We start from the raw sequence: 13,821 nt of genomic DNA on the forward strand, positions 1-13,821 counted from the left end.
TAAGCATGATGACTTTGGCATACATGGAAGACCTTAAGAAAATCTCACTGTTTTGTTTAAGGTTTTCAGATTCAGAAAGAGCTTAAATGAAATTTAGCCTAGAGTAGAATACCCTGCAGAATGTGTCTGTGTGCACTTGAATGAGTGTGTAACTGCAGTGGAGGCTCCTTTTAGCCAGCTCTCTCCATATGGGTGAATTTTACCTGGGCTGTCTCATCCCAGAAGGCAGCAACAGCTGGTGGTGTTATGTCAGAAAATGGAAAATAACTTCAGAGACTCAAAGTCGCTCTCCAGCTTCAAAGCCAGATATGTAAGACAAGTGAGGGAATGGCAGATTGCAACAAATCAGTCTTTGATTAATCTCTCCTGGGCTGTTCAAACAAATTTGCAATTTTTACTAAATACAAGCTCGGTGTGCTTCATTGATGAGAACAGCATGTATCTTATTTTTATGCCCAGATCTCACTGCAGGGTAATGCCACCTGGCATCAGCACTGTCTTGAAGCTTTTCTTCAGTTTGTTAAAGACTTGATTTTGCAGCTGCTGATGCTTTTTGAGTGCCCCCTCCTCAATTGATTGTATAAACTTTTCTTACGAGCTGCAGAAAGCAGTGCTCCCAAAAGGAATAGGATGGCATTTCATGCATGATGAGCCCTCAGCTGGCTCTTGGGAGGAGCTGAACTTAGAGGCTTCTCTTTGACTCCTCACATCTTGTTCTGTAGCTTCAAAACCAGCAGTGGTGAGAGATTGATTTTAAATGCCCCTCAAGACTTCCCAGGGAGACGTTGATGTAGTTCTGGAAAGAACTGTGCTTTGTTCCTGTGAGCCCTCTGCCCGTGTGGCTGCTTCTGGGCTGGGCTGGGTTCAGCAGGGCCATGCTTTTCTGTTATCCTGTGGAACAGCTGTGCTGCTGGAATAAGCTGCTGCTGGGGTTTTGTTAACACTCTGCTCTTCCACATCTCACCTCAAGGCTGGACAAATAAAATGGCATTAGCAATATTGTCTGATGCAACTATCAGTTCCATGCCAAGTGGAATATCTCTTGAATTATCAATTTGTGCAGCTGTGGTGCAGCTATTGTGAAAGATCCCTAAGGATTTTCGTGGGCAATGTGGACAATGACAGCTCTTAAATTTTGCTTTCAGGCATAGTTCAACTGTCACTAAGAAATAAAGGTCAGTATAGAAACTAGAGTGAAATGTGAAGGCTAAATTAAGAAGAGAGAGGTCCACAGGCAAGTAACAACACTGTTCTGACTATCTGATGAAGACAGACATAAGCATGTCTACATGCACACGTTTGCTTTTCTGATCTGTGCAGTGTTTTTAAGTGGATCTTCAGTTCTCCTAGGAAACCATCATTAGACTAATTGAAATGCTACCTTTAAAAGCAACAAATGCCATGATACATCTTAAAGGCTTTCAAAGAATCAAATGACATTCATGCTAGGAAATAAGGTACAGTCTATATAAACATTTCAAGCTCTGTGAGATAAACTATAAATGTTTCCAAAGCCAGTAGACTTTCCTTGTATTTTAAACTAAGTTTTTAAATGATTTTGCAGTGTTTCCCAGCAAGGTGAGGGTAGAAGTAAGACTCAGTCCCAGAGAAATGATTTTTTTTTTTTCCTAGGGAGTATTTAGCAATGGGAGTTCTTTGATTCTCTTTAGAGAGGAAATGGCTCACAGAATAGTCACTACCACTATTAGTGTCTTGTCAATTGAGATAACATTCATCTTCTCATTAAATACGAACATGCAACTACACGTCTCTTGTATCTTTATGGAGCTCCTTCTCTTGTTGAATGTTCTACTCATTCACACCAGGCAGCCAAATTCTCTAGTACATATGTGTGCTTTAGGCTAAAAGATGCATATGTTAGAAAGAGATTGGCCAACAGTCAGGGAACTTTACTGAAAGGGCTGATTCTTTTTCCCTATCAATAACTAAAAAATAGTTCTAACAGTAGCCTGATATAAATTTGCAGTCATGGTGGTATTTGGGGAAGAACTTGGGGTTTGTAGGCTATTGGTGACTGTTCCTTCTGAACAGTGTTAGAGAGGATTTAAGTAGAAAATTTTTTGTCATAGCACCTTTTTTCTTATCATGGTCTGGGAATCGCATTGTCCTTCTTTCACAAGACCAGCAAGAGTCCATTTAGCTTCCTCTGAGGATAAAATGTGGTCCAATTTTGTTAAAGAATGTATTTATTCTTAGGAAGTCCTAACTTTTGCTTAATGGCTTGAAAATACACATTTCAATCAAATTTGGTCCATTTTTTTCCTACAGATGGTGCTATTTTCCCATGAAAAATCTTATAAGTTTGAAAAATCTACTGCCTTCAATGCCATTTCATTTTTAGCCCAAAGGAAAAAGCCAGGATGTTGCAAGGACTGTTAGACTATGAAGCTGTGTTGCTCTGGTAGTGGATGGAAAGGAAATGGAAGCTCCCCAGTTCCAAAGCTGTCCCTCTCTCTTTTGTCCAAGCAACCTCTCAATCTGAGATCTGAAGTGCTGTCATACTGGAATAGGTTCATGCAGTGCTGGGATTTATTTCTGTGAAACTAAGTTTTGTTACTGAGTGCTCATACATGCAAACAAGTGGAAAATATGGCTTCCAGAACTTTCTGTGGTTTTGTATTTCTGAATCTATTTTATCTCTCATTCTTTGTCATGACCCACTCTTTTATTGCTTTTGAAATATCCAATGGTCAAAACAGGGAGAGGTGACTGTTCATACCCCAACCCAGGAACTAAACAAGTCTGACTGTTCTCTTAAGGTACAAATTTAATGTATTAAATGCAGGAGACAGAGACTGAACGCTGACAGGAATCTTGTGCTTCTCAGTCCTTCTCACTCTCCTGGTACAACCTCACAGGACTTGGGTGATGGTCAGCCTGATAATATGTTCTGAATGATGCGTTCTCACTCTACCTTTTTCTTTTTCTACTGACAGACCATTGATTCTGTGTGCTCCTCTTAGAAAAATATCTGCCGCTATTTCTAACACATAACACAACGTGACTGATCCAGCTCGTTTCATGAGATGTGACTGCTGTGTCAGGTAGGTATAAAATTATCTGTGAGGACACTCCTTGTAATAACAGCCTGTTGCCCCACTTGTGCCACTCAGTACTTTTTAATTTCTGGCTTATCTTGAGTATAAGTGGAGCTTGCAGTCTCCTGGATTGCCACTCATACAGAGAGCTGTTATGTGGGGAAAAACGGAATTTGATACCTGTATTAAAAAGTCCCCCCAAAAGTTTTTACATTTAAAGTCAAAGTAAATTCTAAAAAGGCAGCAACAGCCCATATTGTGTTTGCTGTCACTTTCTGAAAATCCCATTCCTGGTGTGTGCTGTGAACTAGTCTTGTTGGTGCTGATTCAGGCTCAGTCTGAATCAGAAATTTGTCAGGAGAAATTTCTGAGACAGAACCTGAAATGTCAAAAGGACAGTGCTGACTTGAGAGGAGTCGCCCTTCTCTGGAATCACGCAGTGGGAGAGCAGAAAGCAAATCTCATTTCTCCTCATTTCAGACCAGTGAGGGTTTTTTTTTTTTCATTTTTGTTGTTTTTTTTAAACTCAGTGTGTGTCACGGGCTGGCGAAGGCTGAATGTGTCCCTCTGTGGAGACAGTCGCTGCTGGAAACAGGCTGTCACCAGCAGAGTGTGTGACCAAAACAATACAGTTTTCTTTCTTTCCCATTTTTCTCCTTTCAGAACAACTCCTAGATGTTCTGTATACTGGCTGGCAGGAGGAAAAGACAGATGGTGTGACAGTGGGAGAACAGTCTATTTTAGCACTAATAAAAATGGGTCTGGAGATTCATATATGGCAAAAAAATTATAAACTGGCCATAGCAGGGATAAAGCAAGATAAGCAGTGACCTTTAGTGTTAGAGCTGCACAGGGTTTGTTTTTTTCTTTTGCATTTGAAATTCAGAGTTTTCAATTCTCCTACTGCAAAATATCTATTAAAATGATGCTAGTCCTGGTGTACAGTTTAACTCCCATTTCAAATATCATTGAGCAAAATATAGTTTGGTTACAGAAAGTAAAATATTCTCCTGTTCAAAAAGGCTTTTTCTCCACTTGTGTCAGTCCTAAAACTGCTTGCTCTGTGCATTTTGTGTGTATCAAAAACAGGAATAAAAATGGATCTTACCCCAATTTTGTGAACTTTGATGAGTTCCAGACAGTTCACCTGTCCTGTCTTGTGCAATTCTGAGGAGTCAATAATAGCTGGGAAGGAGAGTGTCCATTGCAATTCCTGAGGGAATTCTCCCTGTGTCGCAACCTGCTGGATTTGAGAGTTTCCCCCTTTAGCATTAGTGCAGGTTTCACTGTGAGGGGATGAGGAAGACTCTTGTGTGGGCTCTTGTGGAAGGAAAATAATGGGATTTCTTGTTCAGTCAGTCATAAAGTCTCACCTCCTCCTTTGTACTGAGGTTCCTGTAGCCCTGGGGATTTTATATCAGTCTGCAGCGTTGGTAGCTGTAACTGCTGGAGGGGATAAAGGTTGTTAAAATGAAATTATGCTTCCTCTTGAGAGACCTCTTACAGGTCAGCATAGCTAGACCTGTCTTAACTGTTTTCTTTGAAGGAATTCACTTTAAACTTCGCTGAAATTAGCACATTTGCCAGGAGGGAAGGGGATACATGGGCAAGAGGAGATGGATTGCAAAGAAGTTATCACTTCTGTTGCCCGATGCCAGCAGTGTCTATCTTCTCATTGGTAAAAAGGAAAATATCTCCCCTCTTTTTAAATATAAACACAGCTAATTCCCTGTAGCTATCACTTGACATCTCACAGATTTGACATCTGCAAACTGATTTAATTAATATTTGAACTACCTTTCACAAGTGTATAGCACTTCCAACATACAGAAGTGCCAAGCCTTTAGTTGATAAAATAAGTTGTTTCCAGAGTTTCTAAAGATAGAATTGTCTAATTAAATCACCTTTTCTGTTTGCTTCTGATTTAGTTCTCAAACTAACACCTACGAATGTCTGAGAAAAACCCCCCACTGTCACTTTTCTCATCAGTGTCATTACTTGAAAAGAAATGTCTGACTTTTATGGACAGTCCCATCAGGGTCAGCAGACTGTGAGATGCTGAGAGAATCAGTGGGAGGATGCTCTCTGCCTGCTGGGCTCCTGCAGCCAACATTTGAGTAGCTGGGTGCAGGGCTCTATTAACTGAGTTGTAAGAACAGCTGTGAGTTCTATACCACTGCTCCCAAACTGCCCTCAAGGATGGAAGAGTGGGATAAAAGAAACAGTGTGGAAGGAAGGAAGTAACAGAAGCCCAATTCAACTCTCATGGAAGTCTAGAGGAATTTTTCTGATGATTTCATGGGAACTGAATTAAGTTGTTGGTGAGAAGCCATGTTCACAAAACTCCAGACCTCCTCTTCTATTCTACATCTGCACTGGGTCTGTTGAATTTATTAGGAATAAAAATATAGTTTACAACATGTGGAAAATAGAGGGGGTGAAGGTTATGAGAAAACCCCAACTTATTGATGTGGGAGTGGAGACCTCTTGCAAAATGGACTGTTTCAAATGCACTAAAAACGTGTTCCCCCCAGCACCCAAAGCCTTCCTGCATTCATAGTCCCTGACTTCATCAGTTTCACAGCATTACTTTTCAATCAGCAAACATCATAAACACAGGAAGGCAGATTTATGGCTGTTTATTAGCCAGCACCATTACTGTATTTACTGTAGTGTGAAAAAGGAAATCGGGGAAAAGTGCTATAAATCTCAGTGGCTGCAACCCAGATGCATTTATTTACTTACTGGATACTTCCCTAGTAGCTTAGCAGATGCCTGCTAGTTTACACTTATATTTTGAGCATATCAGCAGAATGCTCTAGAGGGATGGGTGTTAAAATCCTGCTGGGGTCTGTTGTGGGCACTGCTAGGAAAGAGCTACTGAAATGTGTTCAGTTTAAGCAGCTAAAATAGTTATTGAAGAAACACCAAGGTGTTAACCAATCACTGTGTGTTTAAATGGAGTATATTTATAAATCTGGAAGTATATAAATATACCATCTTGCAATAACAACAGATAAACATCTTGCTATTCAAATAATAGGAATAAAAGCAAAACTCCTGACTTGTTAACATGAAGATATTCTCTGTTCAAAGAGGAATCACAATCCTCAAATCTTCTCTAAAGTCCTGGAGCTGTAATATCCCACCTGTGCTGTGTAGGGGGCTGGTATCCGATGGGGAATTCTGTCTCCTGCAACCCAAAGGTTGTACTTTACCATTGGAGATATAATTGTAATTTATTCCAAGACAGTAAGTCATCTGCTCCTGGATGACCTATTTCCATCTGCACTCAAAAAAAAAAAAAAAAAAAAAAAAAAAAGTTATTTTGTACATGGCTGTTTTCTGATGTTCAAAAATGCATAAATACTTCCTTAGAGAAGTATTCTGCATTGTTCTCAGTAAACATGTCTTCTTTAAAGTAAAGAATGTGACTTCAGCAAATGTGGCATTGTCTAGGCCTGTTCTTTACACCATCGTTATCTAGAAAAATCTAATTAAGACTGGAAGTTAAATTGAATGTGTTTAGGCTTCAAGAGTCTGAAAGTTCTAGTTAATTTACCAACTTATCAATAAAAGCACAACTTATTTTATTCAGTTCAGATTTGTGGTCAGATGCAAAAGCTGTATCTAGATGTGTGGTTGAAGTCCAAATGTATTTTTCCTAAAGGGAAATCATGAATCCATTCAAACCAGTTACAGTATCTTTACTGATGCTCAGTGAATCAGGAATTAAGTTCACCCCAAAATCTAAGGGGTTTTAATTTTTACTATTTTTTCCTACTTAGTATTGGCTCTTATTGTTAATGCTGTTTTTAAAATGAACAGTAAAATGCAAAGAGTATAAATTATAGATGAACAGTTTCAATGAGGCTGTTGATTGCAATGACTGAAATCTAATTAAGCAGTTTAAGATCTAAGTGATATTATTATTAAAGAATTATGTTAACAGAGCATTTGATCAGCCTCATAATTTGTTTTATGTGAATTATACTTAGGAGATAATGTGATTCCAAGTGACAAAAAGCTCAGTTCTGTTTCTTTCCTCTTTTTTAGAGAAAACTAATATGCAATATTTAAATTGAAATAAATTGACAGAGAGGTCTCCTGGAAACAAAAGCACTATTTTGGCATCTTAACTTTAACTGACTTCATATAAATACTAATACTGACTACAGGGTTTGAGATGACATTGTGAAGTACTTTTAAAACAGGAATGGAAATGTCTGCAGATGAATATATGCAAATACATGTATATTTTTACACAGATATGCTAATTTGTTATGATGACAGACTTATTAGCAGTAGTGAGCAAAGTGGTTGTGCCACACTACCTTTTTGACTGTGAAATCTGTAAACATCCACTTTTTAATCTAAAATAATTCACTGAATTTTCTAAATCGATGGGAATCCATTGGGAAGACATTTATAATTTAATTTACCAGTACAGTTCATACAAATTTATGAACACATTGGATTGCTTCCTGTGTGATGCAGCTAAGTAGCAATCATGGGGACGGCGTGCTAGATAAATATATCCCTTATTTTTGGAAATCAGGTCTGTGCTTGGTGGCTCTGGGAGTCAGCCTTGGTTTGGTTGTAACTAATATTTGTGCTTTTCTCACTCTCTGAATTCTATCAGTTCCATCTCTGTCAGGTCCCAGCAGAGCATCTCCTACAGAGTGAAGAGACAATTCAGCATGTCTGGGCTAATCACACATTACACTTTCTTGTTGCTTGTACACAGATGTTGTCTAGCAGAGATGTCCCAAATTTCACTGTAAACTTATTTCTGTGAGCATCCTTTCCACACCTCAGTGCCAGTTCCCCTTGCCTTTGATGCTGAAGTGCTCCTTTAAAGTTTAACACTGTTTGTGTCCACAGAATGTGTCTTGTCCCACCTGCCACAGACAGCTCAGAGCATCTTGGTCAGTCCACAAAGAGAATAAGCAATTGGAGGAACTGAAAAAGACAAAGCAGGAATCATTTTAGATACAACTGGACACCAAGAATTAGCAAAATACTATATTTTTTTGTTGGATTGCTTTGATTTTTACTCTGTAGCTCTAAGTTTGTTCCTTGGTTACCGTGAAAAGAAACCAGGCAGGATTTCAGTCTTAAAATTTCAGTGTCATATAACTGTGGGTTTGTTTGAAACCAACTGTTATATTTCAGTGCACAGCCTGACAAGTACCCTGGGAAAATGGGCACAGTTCCAGGGAGACAATCCTGGTTAAATGTGTTGTGCTATGGTTGCTGCTGCCTTGACCCTATTTTGGATGAAAGGACCATGTCACAGCATTGCCATTTCCCTGCCCACCCCTCGCTGCCTCTGTCCCATAGACATGCCAGGGATTGTTGAATCAGCTTCTGGAATACTCTTGATAAAAACAGCTCCAATTCTGCTGCTGCTGTGCCCTCCCAGTTTTTGGACATCCAGTCATTTTGATTTAATTGAAATATTGTTTCAAGGAGTTACTTGTAATAGATGGTCTGTACCACATATTTATTTTTTAAGCTTTCAAACCAAACAGGGCAGGGGATGAGGAGCAAATAATAGGGAATGATATGGGCTTGAACAGAGGAGGGCTGAGGCTGACAAACACTGCAGAGGAAAGAGAAAGTCATGAAACAAAAGGAGACAAAGCAAGCGTAGCTGGATGATTCACTCTTTGCTGGGCTATTGCTTTGTGTGTGGCAGGACTCACAGCGATAACCAAACCTTTATTCCTAGCTCTGCCCCCTGAAATTTGTTGTGCCTTTTCTCATATGGTTCATTCTGTATCATTCCTTGAAGACAATCTCTAATGAGCCAAAATGTGCAGTATTGTTTTGAACCCATTCTTGGTTTTCTTTTCATGTCTGGAAGGATGGAAAATTAATTTTGCTCTTGGTCTGGTTCAAAATCTTCCTCCCACACTGTGGAGCCTGGATGTGGCGTTGGAAGATAGTATGTTCTGGCTACAAGCATCAAAGTGAGATCCAAAGGGCAAGCAGCTTTAAATATTTAACTACTAATAATCTGGTTCATAAAACAGACTGGGTGTTTATGGATGACAGCATTGATACGTTATGCTATTGATCTAACAGATGCAGTTAATCCTGTATTTTTAGAATATAAAAATATGCAAAAGTCATTCTCGATAGATAAAAAGAAATAACTCAGCTGAGTGCTTTTAAATGTTGATGTGTCAGCAGCCTTGCTATCTGTCATTAGCATTTTTTTCTTTATATCTTAAACTTGATCAATACTTTTCTGAGGTTATGATCAAGTGGCATAAAACATTTTACAAATTCTGTTTGCATGTGATAGATTTTGTGTTTGATGATGGCTCTGATCTAATAGGGGATCCAGCAGCATTAGTAACTACTGACAGACTATGGCTTAAATTAAAGGTGAACGGCCACTTCTGGTGTTTCAAGTTTTAAGCATAAAGCTAAACATGATTTTAAAGAGATTTAATTTTCATTGGTCCAAACTGAGTTCTTCCCAGAAATCCAGCAACCACTGAGGTCCCAACTCAACCTTTTCATTGGGAATCACAAGAATCCCATAAGACTTCTCAGGCTAACTGCTTCCAAAACACCTTGAGATTCTTAAGCTCAGGTACAATGGAAGAAGAATTGTTTTGTTAGTGTGTGAAGTGACATGTTGATAGATAGGTACCTCCTGAGTGGTGGTTTCAAATATTAAATTATGATTATCCAGAGCTCCAAGGCACTGATTCTTTGAAAGGGCTTTCAATTTTGTGGGAGTAGAATGACAGGGGCTGATTTCAGCTGATTAATACTGAGCTACTAATCTGTACATTCTTTGTTCTTGACAAATTGTATAAATTAGGTTCTGGGGAAGAAGGGACCATCCTTAAATCTGAGAGCAATAGAGAGCCTGGTTGAGAGGAACTTCCCCTAAGTGCTCCCTGCCTTCCCTTCCTTGAGCATCTTCCAGTTTCAGAGACACAATCCAACACCCTTCAGCACCCTGTGGGAGAGAACTGTTGTGAATGCACTGTGTATGGAAATTTAGGGAGAAATCCATGTCAGAAAAAGCACAGGATATAAGTAGACACAGTAAGCAGTGTGTAAGAAGGAACCAGAATTACCTTTGTCTGTGGCTTATACAAACAGCATAGGATAAACCCACTCATTAAAAAAGGAAGAATAATGAAACATTTATACTTGCAGGCCCTAGGGAAATACTGTACCTTTTTCTGTACCTCTTACTTCAGGTAATGTTATCTTGCAGGTCATGGGGAGAGTAGTAATTTGTACAAGAGAAAGAACAAGCCCCAGTATCACCGTAGTACAGCTTGAACTTTAACTTTTGTTTTTGCAGAAGTATCAGTCAGCTGCACAGTCCCTCTCCATTTTTCTCCCCTCTAAAGGTCAGATACCACTTCTTCATTATGTTCTCTGTCTTTTATGCAAGCAGCTTCTGCTGGAAGATTTTCATGTGTCACTCATACATCTGTAGGTTGAAACATCTCTCAGAGGCATCCATCACTCACACACAGCTGACACCTGGTCATAAAGGTGACCTATTTCATATTAAAAATCCTTTTCCTTTCATTGTCACCAGCAGGATATGCTCTACCTTTTCCCTTTCCTTGTCAGAAGTTTAGACTTGGGGGTTAGATTGAAGATTCTTTGACGGTAAAAGGATGATTTTTTGATTCTTTGCATCACTGTATTCTGTCAATTTTATTTTAGTGCTGAGGAAAAATCCCCAAACAAACATTGCTTTCTGACAGAGAACACTGGAACACTGTCATACTGAAGGATCACACTTCGTATGCAATCTTGGTAAAATTGTTTCCACACTGCAAAGAGTCTCATATGAATCTCATAAATTACAAGGTATCCTGGTATGTTATTGGAGTTCCTTGTGGGATTTCAATGCCTTCTGTATTACTTGGAATATGGTGCTGAATTGTGAAAAAATTAATTAAAAATTAATTTTAAGATGAGAGATCTCCTGCATGTTACAAAAGTCTGTGTTATGCAAAATAAAACAGTATGCATAACCTACCATGTTCCTGACATCTCTTGGAATTGTTGAGCAAAACAGTCTGTGTTCACATTTTAGGAGACACAATAATTCTCCAAAAGTTGCAATCTGTCTTTGGAGAACCCACAGGTTTGTCACTGAATTTCATTATCAATCAAGGCATTTTTGTGTGGAAAAAAAGGTGCCTTGAAGAGAACTATATGTAAGAAGAGGAGGATAATTGTCAGGATAAAGATGCTGCTTCTGTTATGAAGTCCTCAGCACTTGATCAGATTTAGCTGTAGCGTGTATTGGATTAGAATTTATTTTTATTTGGAGTTTTAAATTCCTTTTTTCTCCTCTACTTTCCACTATCATTTCCTCTCAAAGTAGTAGAGAATAATATTTACTACTTATTCATTACATAAGTGATGCAGAAAATCCGTTCATCATAATGTTTAATGTCATGGTTTTGCAGTTTGGTTTTTCAGTTTTCAGTTTTGTTTGGTTTTTCAGTTTTCAAACTGAAACCACATCTTCCTAATTTTGAGCTACCTAGTTTGTTTTTGCTTTATTCAAAATAGATAAACACGAACAAGGTAATTTGGATACATCTTTGTCATGGTAAAATCTGTACTGATTTAATGTGGTTATCTGGGTTGTGATCAGGCTGGTCACTGGCATAATAAATACGGTGTTTTTTCCAAAGAGAAGTGGAAACTGAGAAAGTCCTGTTGCTAGGAGAGAAAAAATCATGGAGAGAAATTCCAGGCTTTGGGAAATACAGATGCCATTGTTCACCTCTCCTCGTGTAACACTGATCCAGTGTAACACCATTACTCATCTCTGCGCTGCCTTCGGGATTTGTTCCACCACGTTCCGCTGGACTTCTTGGGGGCTAATGGACCATTCACACTGACTTACCACACCAGATACCAGGCCTAAGCAGAAATATTTTTTTGTGCTTGGCAGTCCTTTTGCTGGAAAATCTGAATTAGGAGCTTGTGAAGTAACCTTCAGTATTGTTGTAAAGTATAAAAATTCCCATTACTCCCTGCCTCTCACAGCACTGAGACACTCACTGCCATGTCAGTCCTGAAGGAACATACTCTGTTCATGATTCCTTTTAGCTCTGACCTTGAGGGGATCTTATGAATCACTTTAAGTTTCATGAATTAATCTTAAAAATTACAAAACAATGATGACTGTGGCAAAGGACAGTACATTTGAGAGACAAACAAAGGAAGAAAAAGGCTGACAGTGCTGGAAGCAGCAAAGCAACCACAGAAGGGTTTTATCAGGAATCAGAATGTGAATTCTAGCCGTGAGGTGCTACCCCTGTCTGAACACAAAATTCTGATGAGTTTGTGCTCTTGTCTAAGAGATACTTCATGTTTTCATGGGACACTTTGGAGAAACAAACACAGCTCTGGCCTTATGGGGAAAGAGATCCTTTGTGGTGTAAGCCAACAGCATTCCACAGGGAATGGGAGAGCAGGTTAATGGGACATAGGGATGAAAAGAAAAATTCATCTATAGGTCAACATAGCATGTCTTTGCCATTGCTAATTAATTTATACTAGAATATTTTACATACACTGTGAGCTATAGCCCTTTCTTCTAAAGCTGAAACTGTTAATGTTTCTGAAAACTAAAATGTTACTGATCAATATATGTTTTGTTTTTCCAGCTATGAGAGCTGTATAACTGCAATGATTGGCTGAAGTTATTTTTTTTTAAGCCAGATTAAATGATGATCATTCTTTTAACATACTCATTGAAGAATTAGCACAACTCTAACAAGTTATCATAAGTTCTATATGTTTTCTACTGATGCTTTTAGACAAACACTGTTTACTCCTGCTTAGGCTGATTTGGTTATTAAGAAACCAAAGGAAGCAGGGAATAGTTTCTCACTTGTTCTCCTGTTTGAGGTTGCTTGGACTGTGTCTCCCTGCATTGCAGGGGAAGTGAGCCTCTGGCAGATTCTTTTGTGTTCTGATTCTGGAGCATTACTGGAGATCACTTTATTATCTTAGGCTCTGCACATCACTTCAAAGACAGTAAATGTTAAGATGGTGTGCAATCATCTCTCATATCTATCAGGTAGGCAATGGATTCACTCTGCAAAGCCTTTTAAAATTCTGTAACAATCTTTGAGAACCTTATCTGAGTGCCTGTGTGACATGAAGGCACCTTCAGACTCAAACTGGCTTATACCTTGAAATGCTTCACCTTACTCCAGCCGAGCTCCCCCTGAGGTCAGAAGCAGGTGAGCAGTCAGTATGAGCCTCAGTTTTCTCATTATTGTTTCTAGGTGCATCAGTATCAGGTTTAAATACAGCAAACATCACAATCTGAAAGTTTATAGAGCTACTAATGCAGATACTTGTGAAATCTGTGGGTTTAAGGAGCTGCTTTCAGTGTGTGTTCAAATACAAACAGATGCCTACTATATTTTTGATGTGGAGAAGCTTAGGGATTGTTGCTCTTCTAATTGTTCCATTCACAATATTTATTTATACGTACATAGTCGTAACTGGATTCCCAGATTCTAGCAGTGCTTGTAATGAAATGTGATTTGTACTATTCTGTATCATCTCAGAATGAGACTGGGATATCTGACTACTAAATAATGTGTGAGAAATGTTATTACATAAACTTGATTGTACTTACAGTTTGGGGTACTCAGCTTCTGTGAACAGCTAACATGGAATTCTCTAGCATGAGTTCCTTGTTTAAGTGAAGATCTATCTTAGTCCTTCATTATTAGGA

General features: G+C 38.8%; 1 protein-coding gene across 6 annotated transcripts in view; it reads left to right on the top strand.

Annotated features, from left to right (window-relative positions):
* The window catches only part of PMEPA1 (prostate transmembrane protein, androgen induced 1), a 273,819-nt gene that overhangs the window by 13,853 nt on the left and 246,145 nt on the right, over positions 1–13,821 (top strand). For all 6 annotated transcript variants that reach the window (XR_008433885.1, XR_008433884.1, XR_008433883.1 and 3 more), the window contains exon 2: positions 2,958–3,065. The gene's annotated coding sequence lies outside the window, so the exon portion shown is untranslated. The remainder of the gene's footprint in view (positions 1–2,957; positions 3,066–13,821) is intronic.

Source organism: Vidua chalybeata, chromosome 17 (assembly GCF_026979565.1).
Source record: "Vidua chalybeata isolate OUT-0048 chromosome 17, bVidCha1 merged haplotype, whole genome shotgun sequence".
NCBI lineage: Eukaryota > Metazoa > Chordata > Aves > Passeriformes > Viduidae > Vidua > Vidua chalybeata.